This window comes from Hordeum vulgare, chromosome 7H, assembly GCF_904849725.1.
Source record: "Hordeum vulgare subsp. vulgare chromosome 7H, MorexV3_pseudomolecules_assembly, whole genome shotgun sequence".
Lineage (NCBI taxonomy): Eukaryota > Viridiplantae > Streptophyta > Magnoliopsida > Poales > Poaceae > Hordeum > Hordeum vulgare.
Genome location: NC_058524.1, coordinates 357,331,861 through 357,340,472, shown reverse-complemented (window position 1 = coordinate 357,340,472; position 8,612 = coordinate 357,331,861). Strand labels below are relative to the sequence as shown.

The 8,612-nt window shown below is 44.3% G+C and overlaps 1 pseudogene; it reads left to right on the top strand.

Moving 5' to 3' along the window:
• The first annotated feature begins 5,113 nt into the window (after positions 1 to 5,113).
• On the top strand, positions 5,114 to 8,250 carry LOC123408891 (annotated as a pseudogene).
• Positions 8,251 to 8,612: the final 362 nt, after the last annotated feature.

Here is an 8,612-nt window from a genome sequence, read left to right as displayed (position 1 = left end):
GTCGACCGCTATCCAGCATGCATCTAGTGTATTAAGTCCATAAGAATAGAGTAACGCCTTAAGCAAGATGACATGATGTAGAGGGATAATCTCAAACCAATGATAAAAACCCCATCTTTTTACCCTTGATGGCAACTACTTGATGTGTGCCCTGTTGCCCCTACTGTCACTGGGAAAGGTCAACACATGGTAGAACCCAAAACCAAGCACTTCTCCCATTGCAAGAATTATAGATCTAGATGGCCAAACAAAACCCAAGACTCGCAGAGACTTACAAGGTTATCAAATCATGCATATAAGAAATCTGCAAACACTCAAATATATATCATAGATAATCTGATCACAAATCCACAATTCATCGGATCTCGACAAACACACCGCCAAAGAAGATTACATCGGATAGGTCTTTATGAAGATCATGGAGAACTTTGCATTGAAGATCCAAGAGAGAGAAGAAGCCATCTAGCTACTAACTACGGACCCGTAGGTCTGAGGTGAACTACTCACGAGTCATTGGAGGGGCGATGATGATGAAGAAGAAGCCCTCCAACTCCAAAGTCCCCTCCGGCAGGGCGCCGGGAAGGGTCTCCAGATGAGATCTCGCGGAAACGGAAGCTTGCGGCGGCGGAAAAGTATTTTCGAGGCTCCCCTAATTTTTGGCGGAATATTTGGGAATTTATAGGCCAAAGATCTAGGTCAGGGGGAGTCCAAGGAGGCCACAAGCCTGCCCACCGCCGCCTCCCCCTGGTGGCGGAGTGGGGGCTTGTGGGCTCCCTGGAGCCCACTTGACCTGGCCCAAAGGCCCCCTGATCTTCTTCCATTCAGGAAAAAATCATTTCGGCGTTTTTCTTCCGTTTGGACTCCGTTCCAAAATCATATCTGAAAGGAGTCAAAAACACGAAAAAAACAGGAACTGGCACTTGGCACTGAATTAAAAAGTTAGTCCCAAAAAAGATATAAAAGGTACATAAAACAACCGAAGAAGGCAAGATAACAGCGTGAAACCATAAAAAATTATAGATACGTTTGAGACGTATCAAGCATCCCCAAGCTTAACTCCTGCTCGTCCTCGAGTAGGGAAGTGATAAAGAATGAATTTTTGATGCTTTCATGCTACCTAGCATAGGTGTCCTTTGTAATTCCTCTTATGTGACGTGAATGTTCAGATCCATTAGATTCAAAACAATAGTTTGCTATTGATGTAATAAAAATTCCAGCAATAATAATTCAAGCAATAGATCGAAACAATAATAATTGAAGCAAACTAGCAAGGTAATCATGAACTTTCAAAATAACAAGGCCAAAAGAAAGTTATCCCTACAAAAGCATATATTTTGGCTATGCTCTATCGTCATTGCACAACGAATTTAAATCATGCACAACCCCGGTATTGGCCAAGTAATTGTTTCACACCTTTACTTTCTCAAACCTTTTCAACTCTCACGGAATACATGAGCGTGAGCCATGGTTATAGCACTATAGATGGTGTGGAATGTAGTGGAGGTTGCAAGACAAAAAGGGAGAAGATAGTCACATTAACTAGGCATATCAATGAGATGTGGAGATGCTCATCAATAGATATCAATGTGAATGAGTAGGGATTGCCATACAAATGATGCACTAGAGCTACGAGTAAGTGAAAGCTCTTAAAGAAAACTAGTGGGTGTGCATCCAACTTGCTTGCTCACGAATACCTAAGGCAATTTTGAGGAAGCCTATCATTGGAATATACAAGCCAAGTTATATAATGAAAATTTCCCACTAGATATATGGTGGTGACAAAACGAGAGACTCTCAATCATGAAGATCATGGTGCTTAATATGCACAAGTGTGGAAAAAGTGTAGCATTGTCCCTTCTCTCTTTTTCTCTTTTTTTTGTGGGCTCTTTGGCCTCTTTTTTATTTTGGTGGGCTTCTTTGGCCTCTTTTATTTCCTCACATGGGACAATGCTCCATTAATGATGATCATCACAACTCAAAACTAATTGAGATGAATCAAACTTCTCTAACTATTCAATGCACATGAAGGTGGAAGTTTTCGTATCCCTTTGGATAACTACCCCTTTTGAGACTACTTTCAAAGCATAGATCAACTACCAAGCCACGCACCGCCGTGCTCTAAAATATATAAGTGAAGCACATGTGAGCTGAATTGTCTACCAAAAGATATAAGTGAAGCTCGACAAAATCACTGTGTGTGCATGTCTCTCTCTCTAGGTGTGCATCAAGGATGATTGTGACACAACAAAAATAAAAGACTCCTACGATACAAGACGCTCCAAGCAAAACACATAACATATGTGGTGAATAAAAATATAGCCCCAAGTAACGTTACTGATGGATTGAAGACGAGAGAGGGGATGCCTTCCCGGGGCATCCCCAAGCTTAGGCTTTTACGGCATCCTTGAATATCTTGGGGTGCTTTGGGAATCCCCAAGCTTGAGCTCTTGCCACTCTTTATCTCTTTGTCCATAAGAACTTCACCCAAAACTGGAAAACTTCACAATACGAAACTTAAACATAAACTCGTGATAACATTAGTACAAGAAAGCAAACCACCACATCCTTAGGTACTGTAGCAAACTTAAATTCTACTTGTGTTGATGTTGGGTTACTGTACTTTCAATCTTCCATGGCTAATACCCCCCGATACTATCCATAGTTTCATCAAAATAAGAAACCAACACAACAAAAACAGAATCTGTTAATGGCAGACCAGTCTGTAGCAATCTTTATATTTTGTATACCTCTGGTACTTCAAAACATCTGACAAATTACTACAGTCTGAAGAATTTGCGTAGAAATCTGCATCAAAAAGAATCAACTCAAAAGCTCTTACAGAAAAAAAAATGAAAATTCGTTCCGTGAGCAGAAAGTTTCTGTCTTTTCCAGCATGACTAAACGATCATCCCCAAGACTAATCATAACGGTTTTGCTTGGCACAAACGCAAAAAAAACACAAAAAACACAATCATAAAAGAATTATGAAAGTGTGGAAACACAAAACAGAAATAAAAATGATAGATTCGTTGGGTTGCCTCGCAACAAGCGGTTTTGTTTAACGCCCTTAGCTAGGCGAAAGGTGATGAAATCACGTATAGTCATCTTTGGTGCTCAAACCATAGGTAGCCCTCATCATAGATTCATAAGGAAATCTTATTTTCTTTCTAGGAAAGTGCTCCATGCCCTTCTTTAAAGAAAATTTAAATCTAATATTCCCTTCCTTCATATCGATGATAGCACCAATAGTCCTTAGGAAAGGTCTACCAAGAATAATGGAACATGAAGGATTGCAATCTATGTCAAGTACAATGAAATCCACGGGTACATAGTTCTTATTTGCAACAATAAGAACATCATCGATCCTCCCCATGGGTTTCTAGACAGTAGAATCCGCAAGATGCAAATTAAGAGAACACTCTTCAATCTCATGAAAACCAAGAATATCACATAAAGACTTTGGAATCGCGGAAACACTAGCACCCAAATCACACAAAGCATTGCACTCATAGTTTTTTATCTTGATTTTGATAGTAGGTTACCACTCATCATGAAGTTTTATAGTTATAGAGACTTCTAGTTTGAGCTTCTCTTGAAGAGATTTCATCATAGCATCTACAATATACGCGGTAAAGGCTTTACTTTGGCTATAAGCATTTGGAGAGTTTGCAATGGATTGCATCAAAGAAATAAATTAAAACAAGGAGCAATTATCATAATTGCATTCCTTGAAATCCAAAGTGGGAGTTTCATTACTACCCAAAATTTTGACTTCTTCTACTCCACTCGCCACACCTTTATCATCAAAAGTGGATTCATATCCAGCCCCTCCATAAGTAGGTTTGACACGCGAAAACAAAGATTCAAGAGGAGACACACCAAGCACTTTAAGATCTTCGTGATTTGCATCACTAGAACGCACCCTTTTAAACCATTCATGTCTAGCGCGAATTTGGGCGGTTCTTTCTTTGCTCTCATTCATGGAGATACGCGTAGATTTCAAAGTTTCATCCAAGTTGACCTTAGGAGGAGCGCATCTAACTTTCAAAGCATCAATATCACAAGACATCCTATCAACGCTCTTAGCCAAATCGTCTATTTTGAGTAGTTTTTCCTCTATGGACACATTGAAAATCTTTTGAGAGTTGATGAACTCTTTGATATTACTCTCTAGATCAGAAGGTAATTTGTTGTGATTTCCATAAGTGTTGCCGTAGGAATTGCCATAATTGTTAGAGGAGTTACTAGGAAAAGGCCTAGGAACATAGTTTCCCCTAAAAGCATTATTGTTGCCAAAATTGTTCCTACCAACAAAATTCACGTCCAAACTAACGTTGCTACTCTCAATCAAACAGGATAGTGGCATGTCATTAGGATCTACAGTAGCGTTTCTGCTAGCAACCAAATTCTTCAACTCGTCCATCTTAGCACTAAGCGAGTTAATCTCTTCTATAGCGTGCACCTTTTTGCTAGCAGGCGACCTTTCAGTGTGCCACTGATAGTAATTGGTCATGATATTGTCTAGGAGTTTTGTAGCGTCGCCTAACGTGATTTCCATGAACGTTCCACCTGAGGCGGAGTCCAAGATATTGCGAGAAGCGAAACTCAAGCCAGCGTAAAAGATTTGTATAATCATCCACAAACTCAAGCCATGAGCGGGACAATTTCTAATCATAAGCATCATCCTCTCCCAAGATTGTGCAACGTGTTCATGATCAAGTTTTTGAAATTCATGATATCGTTACGTAAGGAGATGATCTTAGCCGGCGGAAAATACTTGGATATGTAAGCATCTTTGCACTTATCCCAAGAATCGATACTATTTTTAGGCAAAGAAGAAAACCAAGTTTTCGCGCGATCTCGCAACGAGAAAGGAAAAAGTTTCAACTTAATCACGTCATTATACACATCTCTTTTCTTTTGCATATCACAAAGCTCGATGAAGGTATTGAGATGGGATGCGGCATCTTCACTAGGAAGGCCAGAGAATTGCTCTTTCATAACAAGATTCAGCAAAGCTGCGTTGATTTCATACGATTTCGCACTAGTGGCAGGAGCAATCGGAGTCTCTACTATTAAAGCAGGATGTGCCGTCGTGATGGTTCACCCAGCGATGGTTCGACCTCACCCCCCGTTCTATCTTCCATGCGACTATAAGAAACCCCACGTCCCACGACCGAGCGCACAGAGAAAAAACGGCCCGTTCTCCACCCCTCCACGACCTACCTCCCCACGTCTCATCCCGCGGCTGTCGCTGCTCTGCTCTCCCCCGGCTCCCAAATGGCTGCCGCCGCCTCCTTCCTCGCCGCGCCCTCCCCGCTCACCCGCCCACCGCGCCCGCTCCCGCGCCATTCCCTGCGCAGCCACCTCACACGCGCCGCGGCCGCCCCCCTCGCGCCCCCGCCTCACCGAGCCCACGGTCGCGGCCGCGCCATTCCCTCCGCCACCTCGCACGCGTCGCGGGCGCCAGGCCGCTGGCCGGCCCCCTCGCGCCCCCCGCCTCGCCGAGCCCACGGAGGCCGCTCCGGGACTGCGTGGCGCGTGCGTGCGTGCCCCGGGGTTGGATGAGAAGGGCGAGGGCGGAGGCGGCCGAGGAGGGTGCGGAAGGCGTACAGGGACTCCCTCAATTTGCTCGAAGCTAACATCCAGCACACCAACACCCTGTAAGCACCCCCCCCCCCGATTCTGAGGCCTCGCCCCCGAATTTCGCTCACAAATTTACCCGCTCGCCTCTTTGCCGGTGGGAAGGATCGGTTCATGGCTTCCCGTGGGATGCCCGCCGTGGCCGAGCAATGCGGCCTGGGAGAGAGATCGGTCGACCAACCGACCGATCGGTGGGTGGGTGGGTGAACCACGCGTCGGCGCCTCCGGTTACTCGAGTGGGTGGGATTCATGACGGGGCCGACGGCCTCCCCGAGGACTTCGACTGGAGGGACCACGGCGCCGTCGGCCCCGTCAAGAACTAGGTTTCCCGCGATTCTTTGGCCATTTTATTTATCTTCCGATCTGGCCTCCGCCCCTAACCTTGTTGATTTTGCAGGGCTCGTGCGGGTCGTTCTGGTCGTTCAGTGCCTCCGGGGCATTGGAGGGGGCAAACTATCTGGCCTCATGCAAGATGGAGGTGCTCTCCGAGCAGCAGCTGGTCGACTGCGACCACGAGGTGAGGCTCTTTTCTATTCTTTTCTGTGATTGGTTGATTGTTTGCGAAATAGGTTGGATTTTTGTGGCACACCACTATGTATTGTCTGTTGGTGTAGACCTTTTCTGTGTTGTTGATTTCTGATTGGGCAACGCACCAAATAAAGGGAGTCTAGGTGAATTCTGAGAGGGGAATTGGGATCGGTATCCCTGGCAAACTTTACAAGGGAAATTTGTTGAGATGATAAGGGTGGAAACATCCTGTGAGATATCACTAATTAATAGTCAACAAAAGCGTTAGACTTCTTTATGAAAATAACCAAAATAACCAACATAGTAATCACCTCAAACTTACCGTGGAGAACCTTTTGATGGTGGTGGGTGGGTTAGCTTAAAGCTTTCCTTTTATTGAGATGATAGCTTCAAGCCTAGAATAAAGATGAAGATAAAAATGTTTGGTGGGTGGTTGGCTTGTTGCATGCCATAAATTAGGATTATGGGTAGGTTGAGACAGACCTATCATCGGTCAGTGACCCAGTATTCAGTATTCAGTATTCACCAAGGCGCCTTGCACTTATTCACTGATTCGGTGGGTGACCTGTGAGGGTGCACCACTTTGATCTCTATGGATTATCCAGATTACTGTCTATCCACAATAGGCATAGCCGCTGAATTTTTGCGTGTAATGAACTAAGTTGTTTGGTGATTTCTATATTGTCAACTCATGGAACTGAATGCCACTTAACTTGATATTCTCATCCGTAACTGAATGGGAAAGATGCAGACTGTTATCTGGGTACGTCTTATATTGCTGTCACCAAACCAATAAGGGAAGTGACAAATGTGAATTGCATAGCATGTGTCCTTTGGTAGTACCCAATGTTTGGTCCATGACTCCAAATCGTAAAATATATATTTTACATGGGAATTTAGTATGAGTAATACTCCTACATGGTATAAGATTACGTGACTCATACTGGTACCTGTAAGGGGACATCAACGGTAGCTCCATCTTACTCTTATATCCAGTGCGAGGCATAACTTATGTTGAAGGGCCTTTTTACTCATGCTGTCTTGTTGTTTAATTAGTTTTATTTGAATGGCAGTACATGTTTCTTTGTATTTATCTCAGTTTACCAATCTTCTCCAGTCAAGAACCACTGGCATTACATGAAACTGTTGTGTAGAAAAATAATTAATTTGATGCCGTGCTGTTTTTCCCTTTTCATTGAACAATTCTTTCTGCAATGCGAATGCAAGGAACATTCCGTACGTAGTAAAACAATTATATTACCTTCTATTGCCTGGTTACCTGGGTGCCTCAACTTAATATGCTGCAATCAAATTGTGCAATTTTCCAGTGCGGCCCATCAGAGCCTGATTCATGCGATGCTGGATGCAACGGTGGGTTGATGGCTTCAGCCTTCAGCTATCTGTTGAAATCTGGTGGCCTTGAGAGAGAAAAGGATTACCCTTACACCGGGAAGGACGGTACCTGCAAATTTGACAAGTCCAAGATTGATGCTTCAGTTCAGAACTACAGCGTTGTCGCTGTTGATGAAGAACAGATTGCTGCTAACCTTGTGAAATATGGACCTTTGGCAAGTAAGTATAATTGTCTCACGCAGAGTTTATAAGTCAGGTTTGTGGTTCTAAGCACATGGAACAATCAATCCATACATTACAAATCTCTAACACATATTTTTCCTCATGTGCAGTCGGTATCAACGCCGCATACATGCAGACATACATTGGCGGAGTGTCATGCCCATACATCTGCGGAAGGCACCTCGACCACGGCGTTCTTCTCGTCGGCTACGGGGCGTCCGGCTTCGCGCCTTCCCGCTTCAAGGAGAAGCCATACTGGATCGTCAAGAACTCGTGGGGCGAGAACTGGGGGGACCAGGGGTACTACAAGATCTGCAGGGGCTCTAACGTGCGCAACAAGTGCGGCGTCGACTCCATGGTCTCCACGGTGTCCGCCACACACTCCTTGAAGGAGGAGCAGGCTCTGGTCTGATCTGTTCTGATCTGATCGGCGGCCCTCGTGGAGTCGATCTTGGTTTCTATGTATCGCTAGAATGAAACCTTAATACGTAGTAATTGGCTAGGCTCCATCGTCGTTGTGGTATCAGCAGCGAAGATGCGAAGCCGCAACAGAATGCTTGTTGTATAACTTATGCATTTGCTCCATTTGCTACGCCCATGCATGTGATGTTTGCCACACGCTATTTTGATGTGGCTAAAGAACTTTTGAATAATTCTGTACATAATATGTATTGCTTCCATCACAGTGGTGTTTGTCTCTGTTGTGGCTTTGCTTGTGAGGTGCAATATTTGTTTCTGTTTGTAGGCTGAAACTCTCGCTTTCTCACAGGCCTCGGTTAACTGCATCGGCCCTCCTGTTCTATAGAGATCCAGCCAAAGTTTCCTGGAAAGTTCCAATGCAGTTCTGCTTAATCCAAGTCAGAAGC